Source organism: Panthera leo, chromosome F2, assembly GCF_018350215.1.
Source record: "Panthera leo isolate Ple1 chromosome F2, P.leo_Ple1_pat1.1, whole genome shotgun sequence".
NCBI lineage: Eukaryota > Metazoa > Chordata > Mammalia > Carnivora > Felidae > Panthera > Panthera leo.
The window spans coordinates 71,388,747-71,406,169 of record NC_056695.1 but is presented as its reverse complement, the minus strand read 5'-3'; the positions used below and the strand labels follow the sequence as shown (position 1 = coordinate 71,406,169).

The following is a 17,423-nucleotide window of genomic DNA, read 5'->3' as shown; positions in this document are numbered from 1 at the left end:
GGAGTAATTGGAAACCATTGCAAGCTGATGATAGCAGCCGTTATGATGTGACTAGCCTGGCATGAATTTTTCCCAAAGATATGCAACACCGATCATCCGAAGACTGACTACTCACTACCAGAAAAAAAAAAAAAAGAAAAAAGAAAAAAGAAAAAAGAAAAAAAAAAGAATGATCTTGAAGAGCTGAAGCAAGCCTGTGAGGGCTTTTTATGTCCTGAATTTTTTCTGCAAGAGGTACCTTCTTGAAAGTGATACAGAAGGGCTGAGGTTCTATTTTTTTCTATTTTTTTTTAAACCATGCTCTTGGGAAGTTGCAAAAACTGAACAGAAAGTATGAAATCTGGAAGTTTAAAAAAAGGCACAAAACCTCCCCAGAGTGGCAAAAAAAAAAAAAAAAAAAAAAAAAAAAAAAAAAAGGCCGAAACTGAGAAACAGAGGACATTTTGCTCACTTTTAATCGTCCCAAATCCCACTCACTGAATCCATTTTCCTTTTTTCCTATTAAAGAATTAAGAAAGCCTACCAGTTAGTGTCCCAGGAACTTTCTCCTACATTGTTTCCACATTATGAGAATTATTCTTGTAATTTATCGTTGACCACAACTTGCCAGAAGTACCGCCTTGAGCAGAGCGAGCTGTATGGACCGATCATCTGATGGCAGGGTCAGCAGCGAGTCCGCTCTTGGGCGTGTGAAAGCTGTCCTACTCCATCCAGGCATGGTTTGCCGAGCAAAGACACCTGAGGTTGCCGCGGGGTTGTTTCCGGATGGCCGTCTTTGGAGCGTCTGAGTGGACACAACCCTGGTTTAGATCTGGAGTCCGTCGTTGGCTCTGCCAGTTAAGTGGCCGGGTGGCCTGGGATCTCACCTCAGCTCTCCGAGCCTCAGAATTTCTCAACTGTAAGATGGGGGTGCATAGCCTCCAGCTACCCCACTGGGTTGTTGTGAAAATTAAATGAGGAAATAGAAGCAAAGTATTTGGCTCAGAGTAAATGCTGTCATTGCCCTCCTCTTGCCATCTTTTGGTAGACCTAGTGGGCTAAGCGAAGTGGATAGGTGTTTTAACCAGGACCGTATTGCGTATGTGAGATGTGTGCACTGAACTCAATCCAGGACTCAAGGGGTTGGGGCGGGGTGTAAGGGAGCTGACATTTGCTCGTTGTCTGCAGGGTGTCAGGCTCTGTGCCAGGACACCTCACGTAGTCCCAGCCACTTCTTGCAATGACACGGTAGAGTGGGAGTTATCACACGCATACTCGTCCCCTTTTATGGATCGGGAAACTGAGGCTCAGGGAGTTTCTTGCCTGGGGTCACGTGGCTAGATAACTGGCAGGCTTGGGAAAGGAATTCAGCTTTCCCTGGAGTTTGTATGCCATGGACGAAATTCATAACCTCAGACATTCATTTGAGGAAGTTCCCTATAGATGGACCATGTCGAATTTCTTTCATTTTTTAACAATGGCTGGATCATAGGTTTTCAGCTATGCTGATTAACTGTGACCCCACTTGTAGCTCTCTTCTGCCTGAAGACAGTGTTTGTCCCCTTGTCTTTCTGATGTCAAGGTTAGAAAGCTGCCTCCGGAGGCCTTTGCCCTCAGTGCAAGAGGCAGAGACAAAGGGACCTGGAACCGGCTTTCAGCTTCAAGTGCTCAGATTTGGCCAAGTTCTTTTTCATGTTTTGTGAGCCTTCCTCACTCTCTCACATCTCTGCCTTTATGTAAACTGTTTCTTCCATTTTTAGAAAGTCGTAGCCTTCTAGACCCTGCTTGACTATTCCTTCCTACGTCAAGGCTTTCTGTCCTTGCTGGTAGGACTGAAGCAGGTAAGACATTCATCATGTCTTAGCAGTTATTACGATGCACGGTGTTCAGGCAGTCTGCCACCTCGCTCCTCTGAGCTGGGGGCTTCTCGAGGGTTTGGATTGTGTCTTATCCCTCTTTGTATCTACTGTCCCCATGGCATGCACATAATTGATGTATCCACACCAGTAATCAGGGAGTCAAAAGAGACTAGCATTGGCCTCTGAATTCCTGTGACATATCTGGAGCAGTGTTAGCCTCTAAAGAGGCTGGCCATTTTGTGCCTGCCTTTCAGGTCTTTGCCTGGGCTCAGCATCCTTAATTTTCCTCTTCTGCAGTCAGAACAATCTCAGAGTAGCTCTAATTGATGGCTATTTTGGTTCAGACTGTACCTTGACTGTTTATTTCTAGTCTCTGCCTGGGGCTCCTGGGGATTCTGATTTAATTGGTCTGGGTACTTGGCTCAGAAGTGTGAAGTGTTTAAATATAACCAGCACAATACAAGAGGTGCAGGCTGTAGCTGAGATCCCAGTATTTGAGGAAGAGATACACATGCGTGCAAAAGAGAAACCATTCATGAGTGTGGGGGTGGGGGAGGGCACAGCAGTTGAAAAGGAATGAAAGCCACTTCCCTTTCTCATGTGAGTGGAAACACCAGCGGAAGTTACTGGAGCTACTCTTCTCTATGGCCATTCCTCTATCGGTTTGTTCATTCGTTCGTCCTGTAGAGCCTGGGTTATCGCAGGAGGCCCTCAGCGGCTGCTTATCCTCTCCTCTGGCCCCCGTGCAGTCTGTCTTGTGTGGCACTGCCCACGCTTCCACTGTTACTCCCGGGGTCAGGTGCGGGCTCCTTAGCATGACGACCATGATCACTGATCTCATCTGCCTACTCATTCCCTTCATCTCCTGCAGTTCTACACTTGCTCCTCTCTGAACTCCAGCAATATTGCACTCTTTTTTTCCCCAGAAGTTTATGTATTTATTTTGAGAGACACAGAGACAGCACAAGTGGGGGAGGGGCAGAGAGAGAGGGAGACGGAGAATCCTAAGCAGGCTCCCCACTGTCGGCACAGAGCCCATCGTGGGGCTCGAACTCACGAACTGTGAGATCATGACCTGAGCCAAAATCAAGAGTTGGACGCTCAACCAGCTGAGCCACCCAGGTGCCCCAGCAGTGTTGCATTCTTAAGGATACCATAGAAATACCAGTTTGTTTTGCCTCCGTGCTTTTCTGCACGCTGTTCCCTGCCCTCTAGATTTTTTTTTTCCTGGTTTCCTACTTAGTTGCCCAAAGTCCCCTCAATCCTATCTCGACTGCTTTCCCTGACATTGCCAAGCTAAAGGAGGTGAGTCCTTTCCCCCACCACAGTGTTGTGGGCACACACTCGTCATACTCTGATTACATTGTACTCAGCGTGTTGACATGCATCTTTTTTCCCACTGGTCTGTGAATTTCTCATAATCAAGGCCCATGTATTATGCCTCACAAGAACAGTTCGTGACGTACAGTAGGTGCTAAATAAATGCACATTGAATGAGCACATTAATTGTATGTTGTGTGCTAAGGAGTTTGGAATGTCACCCTGGATCCAAATCCAGTCGTCAAGGGTTGAAGCAGATAGCTGCAGGATTGGGGTTGTGGTTAGGATAGAATGGAGAATGAATGGTGGCGGGCAGCACTGGAGGAAAAGACACCAGCCAGCCTTCCCACCCTCGCCTCTAGTCCCTTCCACCACTTTTATACTCTACCCATCCAGGGGAATGTTCATCTCATACACTTCTATACTCCTTGGAGACAGAGCTAAAACATCTGCCTCTTCCCAGGAGCTGTCCCTGACCTGTTTCCATTACACTTTGTAATGTTCTCAATTGTATAATGTGTCTAACATTTATTGAGCATTTTATTAGGTGCGGAGAACTTTGGACTCTGAAAAATTAATCACCACAGAGGCTCAATGAGACACCTTTTTTTGACATTTGAGGCAACTGAAGCTCAGAGAAGTTAAGTCACTTGCCCAAATTACCCAGCTAGGAATAGTAGATGGATACGAGTGCAAGACTGGCTCTGAGTCACGGCTCTTACCTACGGAAACATCTGTGTCACGGGTTTTTTTTCTTTGCCCACAGCTCACAGAGTAGCACACCTGAACCAAACTGTTGGATTCAATCCAGTTTTACACTTCCATCCAGTATTTTGGTTAGTGTGGGGACAGTCGGAGTCTTTAGGATTGTTTGTAGTGTTGCCCTTCTTGTTTCCTCTGGGCAACACTGCTGAACTCCCCGCCTTCCTTTGTTTTGTTTCTTTTTCCCTCGTCCCTCCATGATATCCAGGTTTCAGTTGTATTGCGTCATTTTTCTCTCTTCCTTTGAAATTTTGATTGGAAGTCTTCATCAGTCTTTCTTGTTGCCCATGAAGCTGTGGTCCCTGGTACTGGTGAGATGGTGACTTCCCCTTCCAGGGAAGCCACTATTCTGACATGCTGACACGTCAAAGCCCGATTGTCAATATCATTTTGATGGCAGGTCCACACTTCCAAATACTCCTTTCCCTGCAAGGTCCTGGCCTTCAGTTAGAAGAAGAGGGGAGAGTATCATCTGGGTCTGGAAATTCTTTAATACTTTTACCTGAGCTCAATTGGACTTATATTATGATAGGATCTAGACATTCTGCCTATATTGCTTCCTTGCCGTGAAACTTCTATAAAATAGGAACACTATGTTTCCTAAACTGTGGGGAGGATTCAGTGTGAGAACAGGCATGAGAGCTCCTTGTTCAGTCCTGACGTATAGTCCTGCTAAATGGTAATGACTTCCTTTCTCTTCTTCATAAAGCCACCTTTGAGGGTCCTCACAACTGGCCACTTTGTGTGAATCGGCCCAGTTGGGTAGAGCCTGGCAGGCTGGATGGTGAATCAGGCAAAACTTAATTACCTCCCAGCTTTACCATGTTACCAGATACTTGCTCAGTCATGTTTGTCGTGTCACATAACCTTAGTGCCGGGGTTAGCAGAGCTCTTCTGTGAAGGGTTGGGTAGTAGTTTAGGCTTTTCAGGCCATGGGGTCTCTATCACTTCTACTTAATTCTTCCTTTGTTGTATGAAAGCAGCCATAGACAATATGTAAATGAATGAACATACTTATGTTTTGATAAAATTTCCTTTATAAAAAGAGGTAGCAAGCCAGATTTGGTCCACTGGTCATAGTTTGCCGATCCCCGTGTTACTAGAATGTCCTTGGCCAACTTCCTTCCATATTATAGCTATACGTCCCAGAAAGACAGCACGTTCATCCAGTAGCTTCAGTTAGCCTTCATATGGTTATCTGTGTTCTCTCTTGGTAGGCAGATATCAAACACAACAGCAGCTGGTAACTGGGGCCTTCTGACCCAACTTGCTAATGCCTGTACATCATTCTTTGTTTGGTTCAAGGCATACTTACTGCTTCCTGAGCAGGTCCCACCTCACACCCTGGCCAAAGTCCCCTCTTCTCTTTCACTCCAACATGGAAAGCTTCCCTTTCTCCCACCAGTATCATCTTGATTTTCCTCCATTCCATCAAAATTAATTCCCCCTAGGATTATTTTGTCTACCCATATCCCACGTAGGAATAATTTTTTCTAAGGCGGAGATTTGACATCCTGTTTTTAGTATTAGACAGATTGGGTTTTAGTTCTAGCTTCCCTACTCACTAACTGTGTGACCCTATGCAAGTTCTACAAACTCTTTTAACCCCAGTTTTGTTTTGTTTTGTTTTGTTTTGTTTTGTTTTGTTTTGTTTTGTTTTTTAATTTATAAGATAGAGACAGTAGTAGTACCTACTTCACAGGGTGTTTGCAACTCATGAGGGAATGCTTGTACCACCAGCACATTGTGTGGCCCACAGGAGACTCATACTCCATTTGTTCATCAGCTATTTACTGGTTATCCACAGTGTGCCAGGAACTGAATGCCAGCCTTTGTAATAACATCTAAGGTCACATATGTAAATAGCAGAGCTAAGACCCAAGTCAGATCTACTAGACCTTCCCAACCCCGTGATCGTTACTCAGTAATGACCTTCAAAATAAATGTTTTTAGGAAATTTATGACTTTTCACCAGTATTAGAGTTTTTGGTGCACTGTCTTCACCCAAATCTTCTCTTCATATCAAAGTCTTTTATAGACCATATAGTACTTCCAAACATGCACAGAGTTCAGTCTCGGTAAATATTCATTGAATGAATGAATGAATGAATGAGTGAATGAATTTGGTGAGCAAGCCACTAGTGAGGGGATTTTTCTTTTTTCTTTTTTTTTTTTTTTTTAAATTTTTTTTTAACGTTTTATTTATTTTTGAGACCGGGAGAGACAGAGCATGAACGGGGAGGGTCAGAGAGAGGGAGACACAGAATCTGAAACAGGCTCCAGGCTCTGAGCTGTCAGCACAGAGCCCGATGCGGGGCTTGAACCCACAAACTATGTGAGATCATGACCTGAGCCGAAGTTGGCCGCTTAACTGACTGAGCCACCCAGGCGCCCCGGGGGATTTTTCAAAAATAGAGTAAAAGTGTACACAGGACTTGTATATTCTTTACTCATTCCTACCTTCTATCTGATCCTCAGTATTTCTCCCATTACTCGTATTTGCCTTGAGGTTGATCTTTTCAGTCATTTCTTACAATTACCCAAATCCTACCCAGAATTCTCATCGCCTCCCAGACCATGATGTTCAAACCACACGTCACACGCCATGCGTTTAAATATTCAGTGGCTCAGGTTGGTGCCAAGCCCAGTTTTCCCAGTGTCCCTTGCTGTCTCTCCCATTGCTTTTGACAGGAGCCAGGCTCACCGCAATACACTCGGCCTGTCAAGGAGGCTGAAGAAGCTGCCCCAGACCCAGAGTTTTGGTGGCTGAGCTGGTATTCATTCGCCACACAGCCTTTAATTGAAAACAACACATAGATTCTAATTTGTTTAAAATGTCTCCAAGTCCTGGCATACATTGAATCGAACCCAAGACCCCAAGACCTATCATCCCTAGAGAAACACAACATTAGAGGGGACAGAGCTTAGGGTAGGAAGACCTATAGGAATGCAGAGGTCTGTTAAATGGCTCCAACACATTCTATGAGGTTTGGCAAAAGCCAGAGCTCTTGTAGCCAGACACGTTCTGCATGAAGTTTAAACTGATTTGACATTGTGGCAGGGGAAGTCCTTGCTCTCAGGATTTATTAATTCATGATTCACTCATCAGGATTGTGTTTTGTGTAAGGTGTCCAAGTATCTAATGATTCCTGCTGAAATACTGCTAATGCTTTGCTTTTCCACTTTCTCTGCTCTTCCCATTCTCGATTAAGATCAAACAGCATTTGAATCTGTCTTGATTTGTATTTGGGTCTGGAGGTCAAATCATGTGACAAAATACAAACTTGGCTAGATCTGTTCCCCCCCCCCCCCCTCTAAAATTACTAGTGTAACTACCTATTTTTAGCTATTCAGTTGAGTCCTTCAGTTAGGCTCAGATATCATGTGCAGTGAAATTGTCAAAGACATTATTTTCCTTTAGAGATCATTCAAGCCATGCAACAAAGACACCTCTTATAAGCTTCAGGCCCTTACACTCCCAGGAACATATACTGTGTACTGAGAAGGTATTATCTTGGCGAGCACTGCATTATGCCACCGATGGTGCTAGTGGGAAAGTGGAGAGTTCTTCCTGACTTTTCCCTCTCAATATCTAATAATTCCCAAGATGTGCTGATTGCACTTTATTCATATTGCTTGACTTTGTCCGCTTCTTCCAAACTCCTAGTTCATGCCCTTGTCATTTACTTTTTAGAACATTGTCATAGCTAGCTGACTGGCTTCCCTGCTGATCGTCTAGTCCTTTTCCATTCCAGCCTCCAGCCAGCAGTCCTGTGGATCTGTGCAAAGCATGCGTTTTATCATGCTATTCAGTTACTTAAACATTATCAGTAGTCGTTTCTCCCTGAAGATAATGCCTCAAGTAATCGGCACAATCTATAACATCCAGAACAACCTGGTCCGTGTCTTTCACTCAGCATTACTGTTTACAGTCACCTCTTCATTCTTTGGGATTTACTGTATTGAACTCTGGACTGTACTCAAGACAAGTCGTGTTCTCTTTAATTGCTATGCCTTTAATTTGATTCTTCTGTCTTGAATGGTTCTATTGAGCTGTCTTCCACTGGCCTTATTCATCTTCAGGACCCTGCTTAGCTTGCACTTCTTCCAAGAAACCTTCCTAAGTATGGATTATGAGCTCCTCCTCTATGCCTCTGCAGTACCTTGGCCTTACTCCTATCATGGCACTTATCATACACCATTATAATTCCCTGTTTTCTTGTTTAAGCAACTAGGTTATAAATTTCCTCAAGATTGGACCATATCATGGTCACCAGTGTATTTCCAAAGCCCTACAAGAAGTTTGAGGGAAGGAATAATTTATTCTATCTTTTTACTTCCCTTGCTATGTATACCAGATGGATTTCCTTTTTTGAACACATTAAGCTGTATTTCTTTCATGATTCTGCCTTTGTTCTAGATGTTTCCTAGAAATGTCTTTTTCACTCTTTTTTTCCATGTGAGTTCATCCAGGGCCAATCATGTAAATTTTTAATATTTTTATTTTACATTATTTATTATAACCAGAGCAGCTAAGCTGACTCTACGCATCCGGTGTAGGATAGAAACAGCATTGTTGGTATAGAATGAAATGCCTTAGAAAAAGTACTAAAGTGGGAATCAGGAGTCCAGACTCCTGGTCACAGTTGTATTGATGACTTCCTATGTGACCTTAAGCAAATCAGTTCCCCTGTCTGGATCTCATGCTGAGATGAGGACTCAGATTAGATGATCTTTAGGGAACCTTCCATTGACAGTCCCTATAAATTGTGGTATTTGAGATGGGAAAAGGGAAGGACCTTCGTGGAAAGATCTGTCTCTGCTAAATAGGCCAAATTAATGAGCCAAATGTCTAAATAAAATCAGTCAATAAACCCTTGGTTGGCCATTGCTCTGCCACTATGTGTGCTATGTTTGGCTTAACCCCAGAATTGACTGCTGTGGTCCCTGAGTGCAGGCTTTGGTTTCAGGCAAAACTAGACAGGATTTCTAGTGCTACCTCTGTCACTTACTTGCTATGTGACCTTGATCGGGGTTCTTCTTTCTAAGCTTTGGCTTCTTCCTCTATAAATTGGGTATCAAGAGTATGTAATTGTTATGGTTGATGAGAGCATCAGGATTTGAGATAGTGCCTATAAAGCACTTAGCTGACTTTGGATAGTAAATGCTTGTGGTGGTCGTGGTGACAATGATGTTGTATCTTGATATAAATAGATTGGCACGTGGTTAAACTAAGAGGATTAGAGGAGGAGATTCTTGGGATAGTTACTTCCATATAGTGAGTATTAAAACATTGTTGACGGAAATGGTACATTGCACCCAGCAGGAGCTCAGTAAGTATTTGCTCAATAAATAGAAGAGAGCATTTCCTTTTTGTGTGGATAATGAGAAAATAGTCCTGAGGTTTAACTCTGGCTATTTGAAGGATTTGGAAAGGATACTTCCCTGTTAGAGATACTTTGAGTATTTAGTATAATGAGGGTCCATGGAGCCATTTTTAGTTAGTCCTTCAGGGCATATTTTAAAGCCAAGATTTCACCCTACAAAATAGTTCTTTCTCAGCCTTTGTTTTTCAAATGCAAACAAAACCACACTGCTTTAATTTTCAGCATCTATAACCTTTCCAACTAATGTTAAAATAATGATGGAATTATTGTAAAAGGTCATTTGTTATCTAAAGCTATATGTTGACCCAGTAAAGGGACATGCATTTCTAAGCCATGAAGAATCTTCTTGTTGAGTCCATCTTTATTTTGGAAAGGCACAAAAGCTAATTTTTCTCTTCAAGGGTGGGGGAAATGCTGTGTTTGCTTATACAGGGGGGAACATATACCTCTGATAATCATAATAATCTTGTATAGCCTTCTGTAGCTCCTCATTCCTTCCTTCCTCCAGCCATGGAAAAGTTATATTTCCATCTTTCTGGAGCACCTACTCTCTGCCAGGCACTCTTGAGGGGGTTTCCATATAGTGACTCTGATCCTACAAGATAAATATTACCATTTTCATCTTCATATGAAGAAGCAAGTGTTCTTGGAAAGTAGGTGATGGATAGGTGATTTGATTGGGGGTTGGTCTGTTCCTAAAATCCATCCCTTTTCATTCCACCAGACTGATCCTTATGTGAGAGTTGGACATTAATTATCAGCGCCACCTGTGATGATGAGTAGAAGCACTGAGGGGGTACAAGAGCACAAGGTACATGATGAGGAAGTAGTTCCTCTGGGACCAGCTTTCATGTCTCCAGCTTGTTCATTCATAACATGGCTGCCTCCTGCTCATAGTTGGGTTAAATTGCCTCATATCCTTCAGTAAAAAGAAACACAAAGTCAACACACTGATGGGCATGAGATTTTGGGAATTATCTAATGTTGGTTTGGTCGTAACAGAACAGATTGATTGTCCATACAGAGGCCTTTTTTTTTTTTTTCCCCCCCAGCATCACACTGTGTGCTCAATGAACGTGCTGGAGTGTATGATCTGAAATATGGTCCCAGCAGTACATTTCAGGGGCCCTAGGCTTGGCGGAGTCCAGGACAACATAATTCCTTCACTGAACAATCATTGTGGATCTCCTGCTGCATTTCAGGCAGTGTGTTGTGCCCTGGATGTGGCCTAGGCTTTTTAACCCCGATTGCCACTAGAAGTATCTGGGAAGCTTTGAAAAAAAATGTTTAGGCTTCACTCCCAGAGACTCTTATTTCATTGGGTTAGAAAGGGACTTAGGCATCAATATTAGGTGGTTCTATTGTGCACTCAGAGTTGAGAGACTCTAGTCCAGAGTTAAAGAGACCAAGAAGTAATGACAAATGGGGGAAGCCGGGAATCATGTAGAGAGTAAACAGTTCCCCGGATGTTAGTCAGTTGTGTGCCATGCTTATGGTGTTGTGTCTGTCCTCACACCAACTGTACTGTCACATACAGATTTCTTTAAATGTCTCATCCAAAAAAATAATCTCCTTAAATAGGAAACTTTACATACTTACCATAATTTGAAAACCAGTATTACTTGCCATTAATGGGAGATAAAACATAAAAATAAAATAAAGGTAAAACAAATGATATGTATAGTTCATACACAGCATTTTGAGAAACATTGGCACAAGGGCAGGAAGGTGGGCTTTTGCAGGATGGGACCTGGAAGGTCCCAGTTCTATTTTGCATTATCTGGGCACTCCCAGGCAAGTGACCTAGCCTCCCTCAACAAAATTTTTCTTATGTATAAGATGGAGTCAATAATGCTTGCTGTGTCCTATTTTTATGCTTATGAGATCATTCTATGAGAGAGGGCCTAGCTCAATTTTGGGTGCATGGATCGATGCTCATGAAATTGTAGCTTCTCTTGCACTAACTGGCGTTTCTTATTAAAAACTTATGACTAGAGGTGTATGTAATGCACTCGGGGGCTGACTTTCTAAAGATCGGGGAGCGCTGTCAGGTCAAAGTGTGATCTGACCCAGGTCTTAAAGAGTGAGTGAAGGGTTGGAAGGGTATGATGCCACTAGGACATACCATGGCTTCAATGAATACCAAGTTGGGGATTACTAAAAACTATTTCTCAGTATTTTATGTTTATGTTTACAGAAACGGAGTGTATTCTGGCAAGTGTCTATTCATTTGTGACACAGTCTTGTGACATTCCTCTCACCTGTCTCCATTCCTGGGACAGAGGGCTCTGCTGAGGTAGCTCTTTCCAGTAATTATGGTGGGATTTCAGGTTGATCTGGCTTCAGCAAAGATGAACCTCATTTATTCCTATTTTCATTGCTCTGTTCCTGCTAGTGTTAGGCATGATCCTCTCTGAGAATCCTCAAGCATCTTATGGCTCATTATATAAATGCTTGTCCATATCCAGCATTATGTCTGATAGATTGCTTGGGTAATAGATAGTGAGTGGCTTGCAATGATCTATTTGGATAGAAAAACATGTAAGTCTAAAGTTTTTGCCGATCATCAGTAACTGTGTCTATAGTCTCATGCATTTCAAATTAAAAACTTTAAGGGTGTGGTTTTATCAGTAATATGAAAATTGACGGACTGATTGAGTCATTTTGATTCTTTATTCGTTCAAAAATGTCAGCCAGCATCTACTTTTGGTAGAAATTTCCGCTGACCTCAAGAAGCCAAGAGTCTTGTGGGAGATGCAGACAAGTATAAACTGTAACAAAAGCCAAAGCACAAATGAAAAATAATGACAGCCAGGATGTTGAGCAGAGGCCCGAGAAAGGTGTGCTTAGAGAGCCGTGGGTATGTAAGGAGTGAGCAGAAAAGCTTATCACAAATCCGATTTCATTCTGTAGTCAATGAATCCTTGGCATTTATTCAGAGAAGCCATCGTTTTCCTTTTCATGTATCCATCCTAAACATGACCTGATGATCTGGCTAATGACACGCAAGCTCTGTAAGGGCAGTTTCGGTGGCTGCTGTGTTCATCACTGAACCCTCCGTGCTTTGCTTAGCCTAGTACTTGGCTCGTAGTAGGTGCAGAACGCATGTTTATTTAATGGCCATGTGGATGAGCCCAAACTGGCTGCAAACGCAATGAAGAGCTATAATATGGGTCTGAAAAGGATATAATGTTGGTGAAATATTTAGTATCCTGGAGCACATTCTAGCTTCTGGAAAAGAGATTTCCTTTCCAGTTTAAATGTCCTGACTTGTATGGAGCCTCACTGCCACCTTTCATAAGCGAAGGGATTCCTGGACTATAAGCACAATTCCAAATGTAGAGACATTCCCGGCAACTGAAGGAACGCCCTTGAAAGTCAAGGAGGCTTTCTCCAAATGGACCAGATTTATAGGGTGAGAAGAGATATGTGAATCTAGGCCAGAGGCCAAGGTTCCTCATTTATTCCATCCTTGGAAGTGAGGGCCTCAACAAGATGTAAAAACAACTGGCTTCTGCATACCTGCCCTTGAAGAACGTTCAGTCTGGAAAACTCCATACACAGCCCTCTGTCTACACCGCCCTAGTGTCTGGATGCTTTAGGCATAGGTCAATCTCTTGGTGTCCTAGAAGGAGCACAGACATTGCAAGAGTGGCTTCACAGTTCAGCTCTGCTACTTTCCAGCTGTGTGGCCTGGGTTTCCTTGGCTGTAAAATGAGGGATGGGGCCTTCTGATGCCCAATGCAGTTGTGGTTGAGGGCCCAGAATTTGGAACCCAAATCATCTGTGCAGGACTCGACTCAGCCCCTATACTTACTGGCTGTGCGACTTACCAGGGAGTAAATCCATCCTGTGTTGTTAGAAGGGACCCTTCCTCCTGCCAGGAACCAGGTCTCACTTTGACGCTGAGCTCCTTCTAGAATGTGAACTCCCCACTAGATCGTGGGCTCTCTGAGGGCAGGGGCTGTGTCGTACCCTGTGTTGCAACCTGTGGTTTACAGCAGAGCCTCAGTCAGTGTTTGTCAGTGAAGGAACCAAGCTTCAGCTCTCCTAGGCGCTGAAGTGAGCTTTGGGGCCTGCCTGTCCGTGGGTGTCCTCTAGATGGCAGACTCCGCCCAGTTTTGGATGGGAGGCAGCCCCTCTGGCTGGGCCATACCCTGGCGTGGAGTGGTTTACTGGAAATCCAGTTTCATCCAGCGCACAAGGAATCCTCAGACTGGCTGCCAGGCTTCTGGGAATGCCAGCCAGCCAGGGTGCATCTCTCTTCTTTGCCAGGGAGAAGTGGTGTGAGTTTGTGATCTCCCCTCTCCCTCCAGCATGTTTTCTGAACAAGGGAAACGGCGTCCTCAGAGGTGGGGAAGGGGCTAAACTTTCTTTACAGGTGTTGCTGGGTGGCCTTGCCTGTATTTTCTCATCTGATTCTTATAACGACCTCCTACAAGAAGTAGTGTTATTATTTCCCCGTTACAAATGATGAAGTGGAGAATTTGAGACATTAGCGCATCTCATCAAAGGCAAGCAGCTCTTTTGGAAGTGCCAGGTTGCTATTCACCTGGCCTCGCTATCTTAGAGAAAAGGTGGAAAATCAAGGGTGTGAGAAACAGAAACCCAATACCTAATTATTAAACATTTGGATGTACAATAAGATGGTAGAAGTCATCAGCTCCAGGCAGTAATGTCTGCTTTAGCCAGAGAAGATGAGCTTGGCAAGGCAGGGTTTTCTGTGTCTGCGATTCTGTCACAGCCTCCAGGGAGCCCCCTCTAAAGGGTACAGTCAACTGCACAAGTTCTAAATGCTTCTGGCTTGAGGAACTCTCGTCTGAAATGAGCTTCATTGTCTCCAAAAACAGATTAAAATTTTTCTCTCTCCCCCATATTTTGGAGTTGGCTGACACTTTTAGGAGAGAGGTGAGTGGGAAAATGTAGCATTCATTTATTTAACAGATACCGATTGAGCTCCCGTTAAGATTTGGACCATATGCCTGTTCTGTCAGGCGTAATCCACGCAAAGTTGAAGCCTGTGGAAACCCTACCTTAATAAAAGACATTAAGAAATGTGCAAAAATAACTACAGTTTAAGGTAGAAAATGCCACGGGCCTTGAACATACATCTGAGTTCGGGAGGAATTACATATTCTTATTTAGGGGACTCTGGAAAGGCTTCATGGAGGAGGTGATACTTGAACTGTAGGATAGGGATAGGCTTACAAGGAGAAGTCATGGCATTTAAAAGCCGAGAAAGGTTACAAACCAGTACGTATAGCTGGGAAGCAGTGAGTCCTGCAGTTACGTCTGGCTAGAGAAACAGGGGAAGTTACAGTCAGGGAAGAGCTTGGAGAGGTGTTATACGGCACATTCATCTCCCATTATGATTATGTTTCTGTTTGTCCTTTTCCTGTGAAGTTTATACCGTTGATGTTATGTTATTAGGCATGTAAATTTGGAATTATTACACATCTGGCAAATTGGCTTTGTATCATAAAATATGTCTCTTTACCTCTAATAGCGTTCCTTAGCTTACTTAGATTCTGTATCGGTTGATATTAGTATAGCTACACCAGGTTCTTTGGTGAGTTTTTGCATGGTTCATCTTTTTAAATCCTTTGAGCTTTAGTATTTCTGCGTCCTTATATTTAAGGTATATCACACGTAAACAACATATAGGTGTTTTTTTTCCCCTAGTCAGACAGTGTGGATCTTTCAATTAAAGAATTTAGTCCATTAGCATTAAATGCAATTACTGATGTGTTCGTGCTTTTAAATCTTATTTTCCATTCGATCCACTCATTTTATGTTTAATTTTTCTTTTTAGAGTTTATTTATTTTGAGAGAGAGCATGAGCAGGGGAGAGGGGGAGAGAGAGAGAGAGAGAGAGAGAGAGAGAGAGCGCGCGCGAGCAAGAGCGTGTCAAGCAGGCTCTGTCTGCACCGTCAGCACAGGCTGGATGCAGGGCTCGAACCCACCAACTGAACCGTGAGATCATGACCTGAGCCGAAACCAAGAGTCAGATGCGCTTAACTGACTGAGCCATCTGGGCGCCCCAGGATTATGCCAATATTTCTAAATCCCATTTCTCCTCTCAATTCTGCTTCCCCCTCTTTATTAGAATTTTAGTTATATTTCAAGTAGTTATCCTAAAGATTGCAAGATAATAAATTAATATTTTTACCATCTCCCAGTGACTCTGGTGCTTTGAACACTGTAAGTTATTTTGTTCTCTGTTGCCTTTTTTTTTTTTTTTTTTTTTTTTTTTTTGGTGGCTTATATTCATTGTAATTTTACATATATTTTAAGTCTATAACATTTTAATTTTTTTTGTATAGTCTGTATTCATTTAGTCTTACCAACATATTTACCATTTGTTACTCGTCCTGTTCTGCCTCCACTTCTGTGTTTGCATCTCGGATCTTTTTCTTTCTGCCTGAGCATTTCTCTTAAGTTTTCTTTTTAAACAGATCTGCTGGATATGAATTATCTATTTTTGCTTGTTTGGAAATGTCTTTATGTTACCTTTACTTTGAGGATTATTTTCTCTGAGTCTAGAGTCCTACATTTCTGTCAATTACTTGTTTTCCATTTCTTTACAGACATTTTTCCATTGTTTTCTGGCGTCTCTTGTTTGTGTTGAGAAGTCACCCTTAAGTATTATTGTTTCTCAGTTGAAGTTAACATGTTTTTTCCCTCTGTTCTAATTTTTTATTGTTTGTGTTGTTTCCAGTTGTTTGTGATATTCGTAGGTGTGATTTCCTTTGTATGTATCCTCCTTGTGTTGCTTAATCCTTGTTTGTTCTGGAAAATTGTCACCTATTTTTTTTTCTATTTAAATAATTTTTCTGTGTCTTTCATCTTCTGGGACTTCAATTACGTGTATTTTAGAACTTTATACCTTGTTCATATATATCACTTACATAGAAATACATAAAATATATGTAGATATATGGCCTGTTGATTGATCGATAGATCTATCTTATCTTAACTCTGTATGTATTTTCCATAGTTTTTACTCTCCTTGCTTCAGCCAGTGTATTTTCTGTTGGTGTATCTTCCATTTGGCTAATCCTGTTTTCTAATCCTACACCTCACTTGCTCCTAAGCCTACTTACTGAGTTTGTAAGTTCAGTTATTGTATTTTTCAGTTTTAATATTTCCATTTGAACTTTTTAGAAGTTAAAAAAATTTTTTTTTAAATGTTCGTTTTTGAGAGAGAGGAGAGAGAGGGAGACACAGAATCTGAAGCAGGCTCCAGGCTCCGTGCTGTCAGCACAGAGCCTGATGCAGGGCTCGAAGCCATGAACTGTGAGATCATGACCTGAGCCGAAGTTGGATGCTTAATCAAGTCACCAGGCGCCCTCTAATCCCCTCCATCTTGAGGGTGGGTGGCGCCTATAAATTTGGTGGGATATCACTCCCTGATTAGGTAGGTTACACTCTACAACACACGGGGTAAGAGAGTCATTTCTGTAATAAGACTTCTTCACAGCACACTGAAAAGAGACTCTTTCGCTGGCTTTGAAGACATAAGTTGCCAATTCGTGAGATGGTCACGTGGTAAGGACCTGAGGATGGCTTCTAAGAGGTGAGCAGCCAGGACAATGGAGTCTTCAATTCTTTCAGCAATCTGACTGAGTTTGGAAGAGGATCCTTAGCACCAGATAAGGATGCGGCCTCACTGTCTTTGACCTTATGAGCTCTTGAGCAGAGAACCCAGCGATGCCGTTCGTGGACTAGACTTTTAGAAACTGTTTGATAATAAATGAGTGTTGTTTGGACGCTCAGGATGTGTGATGGTTTGTTATACAGCATTCAAAAATGGTCACTGATGGACCTATTTCTGTATTTTTTTATATTCATCTTGTTTTTGTTGTGTTTGTTATTTTTATATTGAAGTCCTGGCATTGTCTGTGAAAAGTTGTAGAGGCTCTTGAAAATGCTCTCTTCCTCTGAGAATGGTTTATCCTGTTCTCTAATAGGCATCCAGGGTAGCAGTGAGCGATCATCATTCATGAATGGGTCTCATTTCATTCTTGGTTGCCATATTCATACGGCTATATCTGAAATTGTATTTGCCCCCACTTGTGGGTATAGCCCCCTGGGGATTACAGACTGAAAGCTGGGA

The 17,423-nt window shown here is 42.6% G+C and overlaps 1 long non-coding RNA gene across 2 annotated transcripts in view; it reads left to right on the top strand.

Annotated features, from left to right (window-relative positions):
* LOC122211056 overlaps window positions 1-17,423 on the top strand; it is a 401,702-nt gene that overhangs the window by 55,879 nt on the left and 328,400 nt on the right. The window lies entirely within an intron of this gene.